Raw genomic sequence first — 16,674 nt, 5'->3', positions numbered from 1 at the left:
CTTTGGAATGGGCGCTGGAATGGGCTGCCCAGGGAGGTGGTGGAGTCGCCGTCCCTGGAGCTGCTCAAGAAGAGACTGGACGTGGCACTCAGTGCCGTGGTCTGGTAGACAAGGTGGTGTTGGGTCACAGAGGTCTTTTCCAACCTTGTCGATTCTCTCGATTCTGCGCGAACGCTCGCGATCACACCGGCTGCTCCACCCCAGCGGAGAGCCCTTCACCCCTCCCCGGGGCCCGGGGGCGGTCCTGGGCGATCCTGAGCTGTCCGGGGCGGGGCAGGAGAGTCCGGGGCGGTGCCGGAGAGTCCGGGGCGGGGCGGTGTCGGAGCGGCGCGGGCGGGAAGGTGGCGGGCGCTGCCCGGAGCCGGCGGAGGCGCGGCCCCCCCGGAGGGTTCTCCGGGGTCTGTGCGCAGGTAAGGGGCTCTCGGGGCGATTCTCGGGACCGAGCGGCAACTTGGCGTCCTGGCGGGATGAGCTCCCGCCGTGCCCTGCCCCTCCCCTGCTCCTCCTCTCCAGCCGCCATGGCCCGGGTCCCTCCGGGAGCGGGGACCGGGAGCCGCCTCGAGCCAGGCGAGACGGGCACGGCCGCGGGGGCCGAAAGCCAGCCGGCCCTCCGTCCTCAATCTCCGTGAGGAGGAGGGAAGGAGAAGCGTTTTCGGCGCTCCCGACCTTCTGTGCCTTATTTATGTGCTGGAAGTGACACAACTTTTAGGGAAGTTTTGGGAAGAGTTGAGCAGGCTCCGGCTTTAGTCTTTTCAGGCGCTAGTGCTGTTAAACTGCGGTTAAAGAGTTTTATCTAGAACTAGCAAATGTGTTTTGATTTAAGGCCTGGGGTTCTTACATCCTGTAATCATTTTCTTTTCCCTAGGTCTGTTTCTGTTAGATCTGTAAATTTCGGAAAGCTGGAATAGCTGTGGTAGCTCACACCCTGGCTGACGTGTAGCTGTGGCTGTAAAAAGGTGCTTTGCACCTATCTAGTCGTTTCTGTGGGGGGAAAGCGAGCTTTTGCTGTTGAACGCCGTAGTGTAACACGTTTGCGCTCTCTGGTGCGAGTGCAGAAACACCGAGGAAGTGTTTCGGGATCGGGCTTGGCTGTGCCTGAGCCTTCAGAGACGCTGCTGGCTCCTTGTTCTGGCCCGAGCACAGATACTACCACCAGCACCATGTGTGAGCTCTGGCGTGTATTGCAGTGGCAGCACATTGAGCAATACAAGTGTCGCTGCATTCCAAAAAGTAAACAGCAAAAATGGGTCACACAGTGAGGATATTCTCCGGGCTTACACGATCGAGCACCCGAGAGGAAGAAGTTACAGTGTGTTAACTCCGGATTTATTGCCTCTATTAAAGGTAGCAGCTATAGCTGGAGGATTTACTTTTGTGAAGGACATAAGTAGAGGTTTCAGTAAAACCAGAGGCAGCATGGCAGCTTGGTTTGAGAGGCATTCTGGAAAGGAGAAAAGCTGAAATCTGCTTAAACTCTCTTTTCCAAAGGCAGCAAAGATTTTGGCCTCTTCACTTCTTTACATCAGTAAAAAAATTAGGAGCCAGAGCACTCCTTAGTTTAGCTTAGTACCTGTCCCAGGGGAGTTTTGGCAACAGCATTTAGCCAAGTTCTTTGAAAAGCTGTATCAGAGAGATCAGCTCCTAGAAGTGAAAATGCCAGTCAGTGGCGTGTTGCTCATAAATTAAGATCCGTGTTCGTGTGTTAAGAGTGTGAAGTTGATGTTTGCGTCCTCCCCGAAGGCAGTGGGAGCTCCACCTGTTTGCCTGGCTGTGGAGTGGAGTCCTTGGGAGCGGGATCCCTCTTCAGTATCTCCTGCCTTTGAGCAAGGTGCCCTGGGATTTGATCCATTTGCGGGATCTGGGCTTAAGAGTTCTGCTGAGGAATATTTAAGCTAATGTGTCCTGTGCATGGGTGTCTGCAGCAGATCCATGCTCTGGAAAAATATTGGTGAGTAAGGTTTCTGCTTGTCCCTGCCACGCAGAGTGGAGCGCCTAGAAACCAGGGATGTCACAGGAGGCAGGGAACCATGCTGAATATCATCTTTTTTTCCCTACTTGGATACAAGTCCTGTTTCTGTTTGGAGTTGTGCTGCCTGCGCAGTGTGAAACACCTCAGGAAGGAGTGGGGTGCTGATGTAAATGTCTGTGGGGGTGTGTGGGGAGGCTTTGCCTGTGACCCATGGCAACAACGTGAGGATAATTGTTAACATTCCTGAAATTACAGCCATTCCCAGGAGACTGAGATTCCCAGGTGGTGCTGCCAGCCTGTCTGGTCCCATTGCTCACTAGTGATGAGCAGGACACATTCTGGTCGCTGCTCAGTGCTCAAGTCAGGGTGGCCTGACAGGCAGTGTTGCGTGTGAAGAGGTGCATGGGGCACAGTGCCCTTCAGGAGGTTTGTGTCTCTTGGATCCATCCAAGTGGGGTTTTTCTGATGTTTCTGTCTTTCATCGCTTCAAGGAACACTTTCAATGAAGTGGAAATCCTTCCCCTGCAGAGGTTTAAAACCAACCAAGGTTTAGTCATTTTCTTGACAGTGGTGTGATTGCATCAAAATAGACCTTGGGCTTACTCAGGACTGAGTAGTGTTGCTGCAAACTTATTTGAATAACTGACTAATTTTTTTTGTTGTGCTTTGCATTGTGTGTTTTCTGTGGAGAGGTGGCCAGATGCCAAATCCAGTACAGATGTTCCAAAAACGTACCCCTGGCTTCTGGGATGGCACAAGAGGAGTGCAAAAGAAACCCTAAATGTCTCTGACTGGGAAGTCCACTGGTTTACAGAGAAAGTAAAAGCTCAAATATTAGGCAGGATGTAGGGAGGTAATAGAGCATCCTGGAGCTTCCTGTGGTGTTAGAGGTGGTCAGGAAAGCCCCCTTCCCACTGCTGAATTTGCATGCCCTTTCTTAAGGAGGTGCTGGTAACCTCTGCCTCAGCTTGTGCATGGTGATGCACAGGTTAGGTTAGTGTACCTGAGACAGCTTCTTCTCATTCTTGCCTTGGCTATTTTCGGGCTTCAAAGCAAAACTGAAGTGATATCGCTGCTTTAAAGCTGTACAATTATGATTTGACCTATTTCTGTCTGGCCAAACCACATCTGTAAACTTACCGATGCAAGGAATGGGTTTATTGAAAAGTTCAATCAGGTTTTGTTGTGTTCACTCCTCATTTGGGGTGTGCGCCCACAGCTGTGTATTAACAACACCTAAAACCACTTAATACCCTCATAAATAAAACCACTTAGTACCTTCCTGTACTTAGGCTGAACAGTGAGCCCCTTCCCCCATTTGTAATTGTGAGATCCCGTTAGTGACTTTGCTCTTGGATCCAGCCCAAGAGAGGTGAACTATGTTGTGCTGCTGTTTATGCCCAGACATTTATTTAGCATTTAGTACAAATTCTCACCCTGTCCTGCTGTGCTGTAAATTTGTTGGGTGTCCAGAGCCTACATGGTGTAATTGCAGTGTCTCCTGAGCAGAGGGCCTGTGCCTGGACTTCCTTCTTGGTCAGGCTTTGCATTTGCGCTGCTTTTTTAGTTTGAGTAGGGCTAGGTATCAACCCTCCCTGTGTCTTGGTAGGAAGGTGACTCTTGATACTGGAAATCTGTGTGCTGACAGGTGACCTGTGAATGGGGAAAGGATGGTTGTTCAATGACAGCTGCAGAAATAGCTCTTTGGAGATGTCTGGTTTGCAGCCATTAACCTTTGCATCACGTAGGAAAGGCTCCAGTGCTATTCCTGAGAGATCACATCTCTTGCCCAGTGTTTGGAAAAGCCAGCATCTAGTTTGTGTTGAGGTAAGGGTACTCCCTTTTCCTTTGCTCTGCATCGTTGACCAGTGCAGGCTGTGTCAAAGAGCAGGATGGGGGCCACTTCAGCAGCTTCTGGCTTGTGGTGTTGAAGGGAAGATAAAAGTAACAGGTGTGACTTTAAGGAGCCATTTGCATACATTTTGATAATAATCACTCTTCCGGTAGGCACCGTGTCCTAACTCTGGCATGAATAAAATCTCCTCCTCCAATGGCACCTGCGAGCAGAAGGCTCCCAGATCAAGTTTGGTTTGTATTTGCATCTCTCTTTATAGGCTTTTTCCTATATATTAGTGAAAAATCTGAAGGCTGAGACTCGAGTGGGCTGTTGCAGCATCTGAGCTCTGAAGTGGAGAATTTCTGTGCTGCCAGACAGCTGCCTAATTGTGTCTCACATGGGAAAAACCTGATAACCACTGGCATGAATCAGCACATTTTAAATCAAACAGTTCTCGTGGCTCCAAATGTGATGGATTTGGGAGAACAACTTTTCTTTCTTGCTGTGTAACAGACGTGTCAAAATAGGAGGCAATGGTAATGGTCTGGTCTTGCATAGACTAACCCAGGCCATGGGGAGTATTAAATGGGAAGAAGAACACACAGACCCTTTGGAGCTTGGTCTCTATGTTTTTGGACATTGTGAGGTTGGCAGTAGAAGGTGTCTGTAGGATCAAGTTAAAGCTCTGCAGAGTGTAATGCTGATAATTAATGTCTGTCTTGAAGAGCAGGTGAGAAAGCCATCTTTGTTGTAAAAACACCCCGAGCTGCTCCTGTGTTTCTGAAAATAATTATCTCATGTGGTTGTAGCACTTGTGATCTTGGGTTCTGTCTCCTTACACTGTTGTAAAAATCCCTCTTGCCATATGGAAACTGCCAGAGTCCATTCTCTGCTAGGCTTGGGTCAGGTAGGGAGGTGGTTTGATGGCTGTGCTTCCCATGGTGGTCATCCTTTTTGCTCTCCTTCCTGCACTGGAAACATCTCTGATCGACTTTTATTAAGTGGGAGGTGGGTTCAGGTGCTGGCTTTGTTGTAGTATCCCCCGTCCTGCTTCCAAACCAGGATTAAGCAAAGGAAAATATTTCTTTACTCTTAATTTAAGTCTCTGGGAAGTTGGTTTAGCTTCAGAGCAGACTTGAAAAGGCTTGTCAGTTGGATCTTGGAGCCACCAGCATTTTTTTTCTCCTCCACTTAACCGAGGCTGGTTTCATTTGTGACAGCACTTTTAATTTGTTACGTTTGCAAAGGAAACATCGAGGAAGGTTCAGAAATGCATATTTATGTTTCTTGGCTAAGTTGAAATTGGCTCTAAGAACTTGGGTTTGGAAGTTTAGAAAGAAAGGCTGGATTTTTTTTTTATATACTGCATGTTTTTTGGTTTTTTTCTTCTTGTGCAAAAAGAGGTTAGAATGGCTTACCCTGATCTACACCTTCCCTTGGATGTGAAACGTGTAACTAAAAGGTCCTAACTAGGAATATCCTCTCAGGGGTTTCCACGCTCACCCTGGAGGAATGGAAGCAGTATTGAAGATGTGGTTGCACAGACAGATGGGTGTCATATGAAGCAGTAGCAGTCTGTCATAGGTGCAAACACTTCTGCAGCAACAGCATTTTGCTCTCCCTCCACTTCTAGTATAACTTGAGAGTGTCCTTTTGCTGAGCAGTCCTTGGGCTGTGAATGCAGTGTGGAGATGAGAAGATCTGAGATTTGTTGTCAGGGTGGCGCCAGTAAACTTCCTGCAGCTCAGTGAGAGAGATAATTCTGCAGGGTTCTGGCTCCATTGTTGGGACTGGGTCTAAGGTGAATTTAAGAAAAATGTTCTGGTTGAACAGGCCTTCCTTTCTTGTTTTATCCAAGGGGAAATACCTGCTCAGAGCCTGATCTGTTGTTCTCATTACTGAGACCTAAATCTGTAACGATTTGCAGGTCCTTATCTGTGTGTCACAGGGTTTCCCAGGTCGGTATCTCAGGTTTCAGGCTCTTAAAATCTGCAGATGCAGAAGTGTTTGATCATAAAGAGTCGATGAGGTGAGGTCTCTCTGCATCATTTGGGGCATCGTGGGATAATCAGCTGCCAAGGACCAGCCTTGCTCAGCTCACACAGGCTCTTGGGCTGCTCTTGGAAGGATGGGGAAGTGCAGGATTGTTTGACCAAGGCTATAATGCCCGAGGAGGGTGGAGAGGAGGCACTGGTGACCTGAAAGGCCTGTCAGGGATGAGATAACCTGCTTGGAGGGAGAGGGGAACATCTTGCACGCCAGCATGATGATTGCAAGAGTGGAGTCCCACCATGTCTCCAGAGAGCTTTGTGTTGGAGCCAAACCACAGCACGGCCTCGGGAGAGGGCCTCCTTTTGTGCAGTGGTAGCTGGGAATGTTTTTCCTTTTGGACCTGGTTGGAAGTCTACGGGGTTATATTTACCTCTGTGGGGTATATTTACCTCCTTACTTGCAGAAGCACTAAAGCAGGACCTGAAGTTCAAGTCTGCCTCCTGCAAGGAGCCTCCGTGCCATTGTCTCCATCTGAAATCTGTTTCCATTTTCTCCAGTACCTCGTGGTGCTTAAAACTCCCCCTTCCTTCCCCATTCTTCCAAGGAATTTTGCAAAGAAATCAATAGCTGTCTAGTTATGACAGCAAAATGAGTGAGAAAAGCTGTAACGTCTCCATAGCTACCTAAAAAATACTTGTGAAATGCCTTTGGAAGAGAGTGCCCTGGAATTATCCCATGCATTCCTTGCATGCAGACTGGAAATCGTTTGCATTATTAAGTAATCTCTGCACGCCTGTCCGGTGAGCAATGTTTGGTTACTGCAATAAATTTTGATTCCTCAACCCCTGTGAAGCTGAAAAAAATGGATTTGTTTTACATAGAAAACTAACTGACCTGAACTCTCAGTGGATGAGCTGGTTGCGAGCGGCCTAGCTTAATCCAGCTTGTTTTTCTCCTCGTGTTTCGTGTAGCATCTGAAAAGAGACAGCTTGTGGCAAATTAGCCAGGGTGAGACTACAAAAAGATTGAATTATTCCTGTTTGAACAGTTCCCGGCATGTGAGCACTTGCTGCTTGGCTTGTACATCATCTGTATCTTGAGCTAGCTGGCCAGAGCTGCTGTGGCTGAGGTGAAAGTAAATAATCTCCAACTGGAAATCTTGCCTTTGCTGTAAATGAGAATTTATTCATTCATCAGTGAAAATACCATGAACAAAAAAGGTGGTTGCTATGTGTTTGAGTTCCTTGCAAGAGTGGCTCTCTGTGAAGAGAAGCTCTCTGACATCTGTGCTGTGTTGTCCTAAAAAGTCATTTTGCTCCTGGTGGAACCCAGTGCTGGGGTGGAGATGCAGTTGTCAGGACATCTGCGAGGTGTGTCCATGCCTTGTGCTGCTCCCTTCACTCTGGGCCGTGGCACTGGAATAACAGGAGGCAGAGTTTGGCCTGCCTTGTTTGGGCAGGGCTGAGCTGGTTGTGGGAAGTGCAGAAGGAGCTGGAACAAGAAGCTGTTTCTGGAGGGATTTGCCTTGATACACTGATGTAACTCAGCACCTCTGTCAGAGGAGACTGCAATTTTGAGAACCTCAATAGTAAAACTCTTGGAGAGCGTCCGCAGGAAGGACACAAAGGTGGTGAATGAAGGGCCTGGAGGAGCCACATGAGGAGCAGCTGAGGGCGCTTGGTGTGTTCAGCTGGAGAAGGGGAGACTGAGGGGAGACCTCACAGCATCTGCAGCTTCTTCATGAGGGGAAGAGGAGCGGCAGGCACTGGTCTCTGCTCTGTGGTGACCAGTGGCAGGACGTGAGGGAACGGCTGGAGCTGTGTCAGGGAAGGTTTAGGTTGGATCTCAGGAAAAGGTTCTTCCTTAGAGGGTGGTTGGGCACTGAACAGGCTCCCCAGGGCGGTGGTCACAGCCCAAGGCTGACAGAGCTCAAGGAGTGTTTGGAAAATGCTTTCAGGACCTTGGTGGCATTCTTGGGGCTGTACTGTGCAGGGCCAGGAGTTGGACTCGGTGATCTTTGTGGGTCTCTTTCAACTCAGCATATTCTGGGATTAAAGTGAGTAGGGAAGCTACAGCATATGTGGCAATAGGTCAGGATTGGCTACCCAGTTGTTTAGGACAGTGTATCCAGCTGGACTGCTGCTGCTAAGTCAGAATTTGGCTGTGATACTGCAGTTAATTCCTCTTCTTACTGAACATTCTGTATGATTTCCCTATGTCTGTGGTAATTAGGCCTGGCTTTACTGTTGCACATGGTGAGGAACAGCATTTCCGTTCCTTAGATCCAGCTGTGTTCATGTAGCTCCTGCAAAGTGTGCTTTTAGGATCAAACCAGGGGGTCTGTCTCTGTTTTCCTGTGTTAAAAGGAAGAAATTGGGACCCCACTGCCTTTCTGCTTGAGCCTCATTGGATTTGTTGCCTCCCTTTGCCCTGAGACGTTGAGCCATTTGTGGGTGAGATGTTACTTGCTGTAAGCAGAGAGGAATAACAGTGCAGTGCATAAAATACCTGCTGGAGGCAATGAAAGTATCATTTTTTCTAGTGAGGCCTCAGCTTTGCGTTGTCCAACTTGCCATGTTTTTCTGGGAAGACAGAGGTTGATGGGGAGTGAGACTCAAGTGGAGATGCCTTTGCTGACATCCCTTTTATCTCGGCAATCTGTAGGGAGAAGGCTGGTGAAGGGAGGAGGACATCCTGGCACGGAAGGGATGATGGGGTCTCTACTGCTGCACTCGTTCGTTATGGAAGTGAGGGGCAAGGAAACAGTTCCCCCGGGGGGTATAAGGGGACTGGACTGGATTTGTTGGGTGGTGAGAGCTCCTCCAGAGCTGTTGCAGAGCAGGTGGCCCTGCTGGCTTGAGGAGTTAGTGCTGCCACCCTCCAAGTGCATGTCCCTGCCCTCTGTATTGTAGCCGTGCTCCCATGGGAACACAGGGAAATTCAGAGTTATTTGTGGTGTCCCTTCTTTAATCCCTCCTCTCTGGCTTGTGCTGCAAAGCTCTGAGGCAGAGGCTTTCCTCCCGTATCTAGAGCCTCATGCCTGGATCTGGTTGATGTTTATACAGGAGCATGAGGGCAGCCAGAGGTTCTCTGGGATCTGATAGAAACCATACATGAAATTAGTCCAGATTAAACTGGTAGTTGTTCCGTGATAAACAGGAGGTTACAGCACAGACTCAACATGTTGCATAGCTTTGAGACTGTGAAAAATGAGAAGTGAATCCTCCCCTAAAAGTTGGCTGGATGAGGCTGAGGAGGTTTTGAGACAAGCTAGGACACTGAGCTCGCTGCGTAGGCGTTTGCGGTAAATGAGGCAGATTTGAGGGGGAGGGCTGTGGGTATAGGGAGGCAGAGGCGTGTTGGAGATGAAGTAAAGTAGCTAAAAAAACCATGGGTCTGCTCGGGGTGAATCTGTGGTTCTGGGCCTGCATGCTCCTCTCTGTGGAGAAGGGAGAGGTCAGGTTGTGTATCCTGCTGATGGGCCAAACTGGAGCTGGCTCACCTCTGTGGTGGGATTCTGCACACCATTCCAATATTTCAGCTTCCTCATGCTCCACAGTGACTGAGCACGTGGCAGGGATGTGGAAAGCAGGGGAAAACAAACTAGACAGGGCAGCCTTTGAGTGGGTGGGTGACAGCCCTGTTCTTCCTGCGGAGCCTCTTGTGGGGATCAGGGAATGCTGGAGGTTGGTTGAGGGCCAGACTCTCAGTGGGAAGCTTGCCATTCCCCAGGGTGGTGGCAAAATGCGTTACTCTGCCCTCATCCCCTTTTCCCAGTTTTGGGGTGAGGGTATGTTGCGTTTCCCATCAGGGATAGCATTAAGGGGCCGTTGAAGGCTGAGATGATTTTCCTTGCATGGAGTAAGCCAGCTCGCAGAGGCTTTGCTGGCTGGTGTCTTTGGAGTGGGCACATTTCTCCCATTGAGAACAAAAATGGTACAGAAATGTATGTGCTCTGGGAGGTGTGCTGGGGTCACAGAGCAGGGCAGGCAGGAGATGGACCAGTGTCATTTTACAGATCAGTTTACTCTGGGCTTGACCTGTGATGCTCTGGAGGGTTTGCAGCGCCACCTGCTTCTCCTAGGACTGGGAGTGGAGAGGGATGGATGCTGCCTGGGAGTCTCAAACTGCAGTTCTTTTCCAAGGGAAAGCAGTGCCTGCATGGTCTGGCTGCCTCTCCTGCCCACATGGAGATCATGTTGGTCTGGTAAATGGACCTGCAGAGCTGGAGGAGGGGCAGCTTCCAGGTGGGAATAGTCCTGGTGGTGAGGAAGGAGCTTCTTTAACTCTGTGCTTTTGGGTCTCTCCTTTCCATGGGCTGTATACTCAGCACTTGGATCATATTAACTGCTTGTGTTTGGATTTCCAGAGAAGAGGCTTTCCCTCAATGCACAGCTCTGGAGCTGGATGCAGATGGTGAAGGTTCACATCCAGCTGTGTGTGCAGAGGGGGGAGAGGTTATTTTGGCATCTGCAGAGGCAGCTTACTAAAAATAGCCCAAAGCTCATGAACCCAGCAGCAAGAGTAGTTGTCCCAAAAATCTTTCTTGCTGCATTTTTGGGTGTTTTTTTCCCTTAAGGGATATTTGTTTGGAATATGCTCCGTGTCTCAGCGTTTGCACAAAAGCCAGTTGTGCTCCTGCTCAAGCTGCTGCTGGGTGGATGGAGCAAGACTGAGTTCTGTTTGTAATGCCACCGCTCATTCCCCTGAGGCTGGGATAAGTTGCCTTCCATGTTTTCACTGCTTTCCTGCTATTAGGACTTCTGTCTGGCTCCCTGGAGTGCTTGTGCTGTTCGAGGGCAGACCATGTGCCCTGAGCAGGAGCGACACTTCCAGAGAAGACACTGTCAAGCAAGTGGCACGTGGAGAGGTTGGGATGTCAAAGCAAGGCCCTTCCTGTGGTTTGGGCTGCTGGCCCTGGCTGTGTTTCATGTGTTTGGAAGGGGCAACTCCTCACACACATGTTGTAGCTCTTGCCCATGAGCTGCTTTGTTGTTTCAAGCCCTTTTCCTTCACAGGGCTGGGGCCCTGGGCAGTGCAGAACTGCTTTCGTTTTAGGAAAGCAGAATAAAGCAGCTCAGTGTTAACTTGCTGATCACAGAGCTGATCCTGGCTGCAGGTTATATTATCTGGTGTCCAGAGACGTCCAGATTTTAAAACTGGATTTTCACAACTCAACCTGTGAACAGGGTTGAGTGTGTGCTTGGCTGTGCTCTCATAACTGTTTGCTGTCATTGACTGCAGGGCTGCAATAGTAGTAGGTGGTGTTACATTTCTGGACAAGGCTTTGTACAAGACCTGCTGTCAAAACAGCTTGATAAACTGCCTGCTGTAACACAGAATGGTGGGCTGTTGTTTTGCAAATTGAATTGCTGGGAAGCTCTTATGATTATTAAAAGATACTTTGTGTTAATTTGATTTCCTGTAGAAGACACGAGCTGTGTAATTCAGAGAAACAAAGCAAGCACTCAGTCAAGGTAAAAGCAAAATTTCCCTGCCTGTGCATATGCAATACTTAAAGATTTCCATTGGCATCACGTGCAGGGATGAAGTAAAAAAACATACATAAAACACCTCTACTTTAAAATTTGTCAATTTTGAAGAAAGCTGGGAAACTGAGTAATGAAACTCATTACTCAGGAACGGGGAAGACATCAATTTAATATCTTCTCCGAGTGATGAGAGGCAGGAATCTCTATCCCCCTATTGTATTTTGAATGAGTTTAAGAGCGCTTTCCAGATGGATTCAGCAGTGGTTTTGGGAGCAGAAGGGCTATTATTTGGGATTTCTGGCTGTGTTCCAGCTCAGGGGATCTCAGTTCAGGGTGAAATGCCCCCTTGCTCTAGGCAAGCATAACTGTTGCCTCTTCCTCCTGCTCCACAGGGACCAGCAGTCTCTCTCCTCCTGATTTTTTCATGCTCATGTCCTTCAGGTCTGAGTTAAGCTCACAGATTCTTGAATGAGTTGAGCTTAAGTGATCCAGGGCATCCTTTGGAGGAAGGATGCTGCTTTGGATAGCAGTAACTGTGCTCACAGGATGCCAAGGGGCCTGAAAGCTCTGCTTTATTTATATATTTAGCACTAAACTTTTAAAACAAATATATACACATAACTACATATACAAATGTTTTGTTGCTTTCTGAGTTTGACCACTCAAACAACTGAGGAGTTGTGTTGACAATAGTGGGAAAAACTTGGAGGACTTCACGATCCCTGAGTGTTGCCTGCCTGCACTAGAGTTTAGATATTGCCTGAATATGCTTAATCAAACATTTGCCTGTGTCTCCTGCCAATTCAATTAAAGTGCTGTGCTCGAATTAAAGATGTAGCTGGGAGGGCAAGTTAGGGACAGTACTTGAGTTAATCTTTCAATGTAGACAAACTCTGCAAATTAGTGTGTTTATCTAAGTCCTACAGCAGTTTAGAATTCCTGTTGTGCTATTCCCTTTCCCTGTGCTTGCCCTCCTGCTGCAATGCTGTTCAAAGTCCGTCTTGCCTCAGAAGTGGCTCTGCTTATCAGTAATACATCAAGAGATGTTCCTGGGGCTGTGTGTGCTTTATAAAATGGATTGTGCGGGTAGATGCTGGTGTCATTTCTAAATGCTTTTCCTTGCAAGAAGCAGGATGATTCGGTGTAGTTCATCATGAACTGAATTTACCACTTAGCAATATTTCTCTTACAAAGGCCCAGCCTGGCTGGTGCTGGTAGCAAGGTCGTTTTGTGTGAGTGTATCTAGTTGGTGTTTTATTAACTGTGTATTGTTAAAGAGCTTTTCTGGCTCCTGTTACTGCTGCAGACTCTGCTTCAGAGGAGTCACAGAATCACAGACTGGTTTGGATTGGAAGGGACCTTAAAGGTTGTGTTGTTCCAACCCCCTGCCATGGGCAGGGTCACCTTCCACTAGACCAGGTTGCTCAGAGCCCCATCCAACCTGGCCTTCGACACTTCCAGGGATGGGGCAGCCACAGCTTCTCTGAGCAACCTGTCCCAGGGCCTCACCACCCTCCCAGGGAAGAATTTTTTCCTGATATCCAATCTAAACCTGCTCTCTGTCAGTGTGAAGCCGTTCCCCCTTGTCCTGTCACTCCATGCCCTTGTCACAAGTCCCTCTCCATCTCTTTTGTAGCCCCTTCAGGTATTGGAAGGAGCTATAAGGTCTCCCTGGAGCCCTCATTTCTCCAGGCTGAACAACTCCCAGTTCTCAGAGTCCTGAGAGGAACTTGCTGCCCTGCAGGAGCCTGAGCTGTGCCATTTGCAGGGCGGCTCTGAAATCTGCAGTCCTTGCTCTTGCACCCACAGCATCCGTATCTTTCCCTGCGTCCCGGTGGGATGGCTGCTGAGCCGAGTGCTCTGTGTGTGCAGTGTGGGTGTACTGAGCTGTTCCAAGGCTGTGACCTTCCCTCTGTTCCCAAACTGAGCGCTCCAGGTCACAGGAAGTACAGCTGCATCGCTTGGAATCTCCTCACTTCTTGAAAAGGATTTCCTGGGAACAAATGCTCTCTCATTGCTCTGTTTCTTTGATTTGATTTTGTTGTTTTTTTTTTTTTTTTTCTTTTTCTGTCTGCTAATAATCTTGGCTTCTTGTTCACTGTGTTTTCTGTTTTCTCCCTTTTAAAAAAAGCTGAGGAAATAATGCTTTCTGTATCTTTTTTATTTCTGAACTGAGTTTGCCCTGGTATCTGTAGAGCAAATAAATCTCCTTTTTTCTTCTTCCTGGAGCTAAGAATACCTTTCATTTGAGAGAAACTATAAATCTAAAATTACAAAAATTACAGTTTGACCTTTATTAGTTAGGAAAACAGTGATGTAATGAGATGGCTACTGGGAAGGTTGATTGCAGCTGTTTGGGGGAGCAAAGAGCTTCTGAATCTGTGGGTACATGTATGTCTGGATCATGCTCCCTCGGGGTTGGGGACTAGACTGTATCTTCTCAACTCTGACTCTAAAGGATCTGTGAGTGACATGCAAGGACTTGGAGAACATTAAAAATTGGTGTAGCCCTACGCTGGCACCTTCTCCCTCTGCCTTCATGATGTGCAAGTGTGAGCATCAGAGCTTGGCTTTCTGGGCCTGATCCAACCTTGGCTCGAGGAGATGGATATTTAGGCATTAAATCAGTGCTATAACTTTGTGAGAAGTGCCCTTTGAGTCAAACCTGGCTCCTTCATGCTCAGAGAGATGATGAGTTTTGGCCTGGGTTTGCAAAGTCCCCTGCTGATCTTCTGCAGTTCAGCCTTCAAAAACATATCTCGGACTCTTGTGTGTTTTATCTGTACTAGGAAAGCTTATTTTTAACTCTGGATCAACATCCATATGTGAAGGCTCAAAGATTACCCGTGGATTTATTAGAACCAACTTCACAGTGTTGGATTTGCATAGTCTTACGAGGTACAATTTTAATTAAGAGTAATAGAGCCCTTGGATATGAAGTGAAAACCTTAATTGCTAATACAGCACAATAAAGTTTCTCAGTACCAAGCTAGTAATTACACAAAATTCCTTGCAGTATGGAAAGACTCTTTGGAAACACAGAAGTGTAGAGTTATGTAGAAGGAGTTTTTTGCAAATACCAACTGTCTGAATTGTTCTACTCTTAAAAAAAACCCCCAGTTCTCTCTCTTTTTGACTTAACTAGTACCATTTTAGCTGTTCAGAGTCTGTAATGCAGCTCAGTCTTTTGCTTGGAGTGGGTGGTTTTAAACAGCTAAAGCCTTGAGGTTTGTGTGACATGAAGTGCTGCAAGCCAGTCATTCATTTTCTCTTCCTTGGTGAGTGTTTGCAGAAATTTTGAGGGCTCAGAAAGGACTTGGACTCATCCAGAAGCAAAATAACAGTTTGGTGTTCCTGTTGGATTACAGGGAAAGCTGGATACAAATCTGTATTCCCTGTTTTTCACCCAGTTGTAGGGAGTGATAGCCAGTGCATTATTTCAGCAATGACCTTTTCAGCATCCAGCATATTTATTGCCCCAAAAAATAATACTCATTCTACATGGATACAGCTACCCTGCTCTGAGTGGAGACTTGAATTCTTCAGTGCTTCAGTGATGGTGTGTTTTTTTTTTTAAGAAGAAAGTTCATTTCTTTTGGCAAAAAATGTGAAACAAAATCAAAGATGTAAAGCTTCTTGAATTACTCATCTTTTCCACACAGAACCTGATGAAACATAAGGTTTGTCTGAGACATTTTCTAATGACCAAATGCATCTGGCTTCAGGCTGAACATCTGAGGGAACCTTTTGGGAAGGAGAGCTATGGAATAAACAGCAAATGAAATCACTTCACAGCTCGCTGTTGTATTACCAGGGGAGGAGGAGAGTGATTACTTCTTGGCAAATTAGGCTGCGTGAAAGAATTCTATATAAAGATTATAGATGTCCTAATGAGTAATAATCAGTGGTGCAAAGCAGGAAGGGGAAATTACATTGTCACCAGCTGCATTGCTGCCCTGGCTGTGAGCATTACTGTGCTTTACCAAGCCCAGCAGGACCTGCAGGAAGCTCATAGTAATTCACCTTGCAGCAGGTGATCCCTCAGCCTGCAGGTCCCCAGATTGCATAAAGAGAGGGAAACAAATCCTGGATTAAAACAGAACATGGTGGTGTGTGTTGGCAGCCTTGTGCTTGAGCTGTCTCTCTCTGCAGAAGAGAACTGGCTTCTCCGTGTGACAAAATGTTCAGTGCTGCACACACAGCTTGTGCAAATCTTCCCAATCTGTCCTTCTCCTCCCTGCACTTTGTTTCTTGTGTTCTTCTGGTTCGTCTAGATCATGCTCTTCTGTAGTCCTCCCTTAGGCTTGTCTTAACCTGCAGAGCCCCAGATTTAGGAGAGGATGGAAGTTGGACATCTGCTAGACCTGGTCTTTGCTGGGCTTAGAGATGTGCTGTGTGCCTAAGGAATATACAGGATAGTAAACAAGGAATGACTGGGAAGTGAAGGCTGTACTGGTGCTCAGTAGCTGGGGGTTTTCATGGAAATCAAAGTAAAATGGCCTTTGCCTCTTTTTGGGGCAGTGCTCCTGTTCCTGAGGAAAATGTTACCATCACAAAAGCACTTAAGGCAGCCACTAGGCAACACTGGAGTACAAATTCAGGACAACTTACCTGTACTCTTATTTCTTCCCTTGTACTGTACCCTATAAACCCCAATGTTTTTGCAAGTGATGACTTGCCGTATGGATAAAGCAGGAGCTGTTTGGTTTTTTACTATTTGGTCAAGTATGGAAGGCTATTTCTTCCCCTCATAAGTTTATAGGATTCTTAGGGGATATTTCAGGACAAAAGGAACTGAGACTGAAGAGGGTTAGTTCCCCACTTTTCCTGGTGGAAAGTAAACAGTTTAAGTGATGTTGAAGTCTTCTCGTTGTCTCCCCAGTGTTACACAGCAGTTAAAAATCTGTTTTGCCAAACTGCTGGATTCTAGGAATGCCTATATGGGGGATGTTTAATACGGACATCCTTGTACAGGATGTGTGCTGCTTCTGATATTAACTGGTGGGAAAGATGGTTATTAGATGATTTCTAAATGAAGATCTAACACAACACATACTTAAGGGTGCACTTGTTTGCCCTCAGCATCTTGTTAGTAGTTCTTTCCCATCCGACTTTCCTTTTGGAGTCTGAGACAAAAAGCCAAACAACCGCCCTCCCACAAAACAAACCAACCCATGAAATATGAAATATTTATTTATTCCCATTTTGTGGGAAATATGAAACTGGCATCCTCTGAGCTGGTTTCTGCTTGACTGCTGTGGTAGTTGCTCCTGTCCCAAATTCCAGCTTTAAGACAAAGTCCATTTGTGGATCCAGCAGTATCCAGCAGTATTTGTGGGTATCTGAAGATGAAATGTGTCTTGTGAACAATTAGCCCAGGATGT

At 47.3% G+C, this 16,674-nt stretch overlaps 1 protein-coding gene across 13 annotated transcripts in view; it reads left to right on the top strand.

Moving 5' to 3' along the window:
- The first annotated feature begins 321 nt into the window (after positions 1-321).
- PPFIBP1 (PPFIA binding protein 1) overlaps positions 322-16,674 on the top strand; it is a 96,500-nt gene continuing 80,147 nt past the window's right edge. For 12 of the 13 annotated variants that reach the window (XR_004357447.1, XM_032689671.1, XM_032689676.1 and 9 more), the window contains exon 1: positions 329-410. The gene's annotated coding sequence lies outside the window, so the exon portion shown is untranslated. Of the gene's footprint in view, positions 411-16,674 lie in introns of all 13 variants that reach the window. The other variant, XM_032689672.1, reaches the window with a different exon arrangement.

This window comes from Chiroxiphia lanceolata, chromosome 5 (genome assembly GCF_009829145.1).
Source record: "Chiroxiphia lanceolata isolate bChiLan1 chromosome 5, bChiLan1.pri, whole genome shotgun sequence".
NCBI lineage: Eukaryota > Metazoa > Chordata > Aves > Passeriformes > Pipridae > Chiroxiphia > Chiroxiphia lanceolata.
Note: the sequence above shows the minus strand (reverse complement) of the source record. Positions and strands in the feature narration are given on the sequence as shown.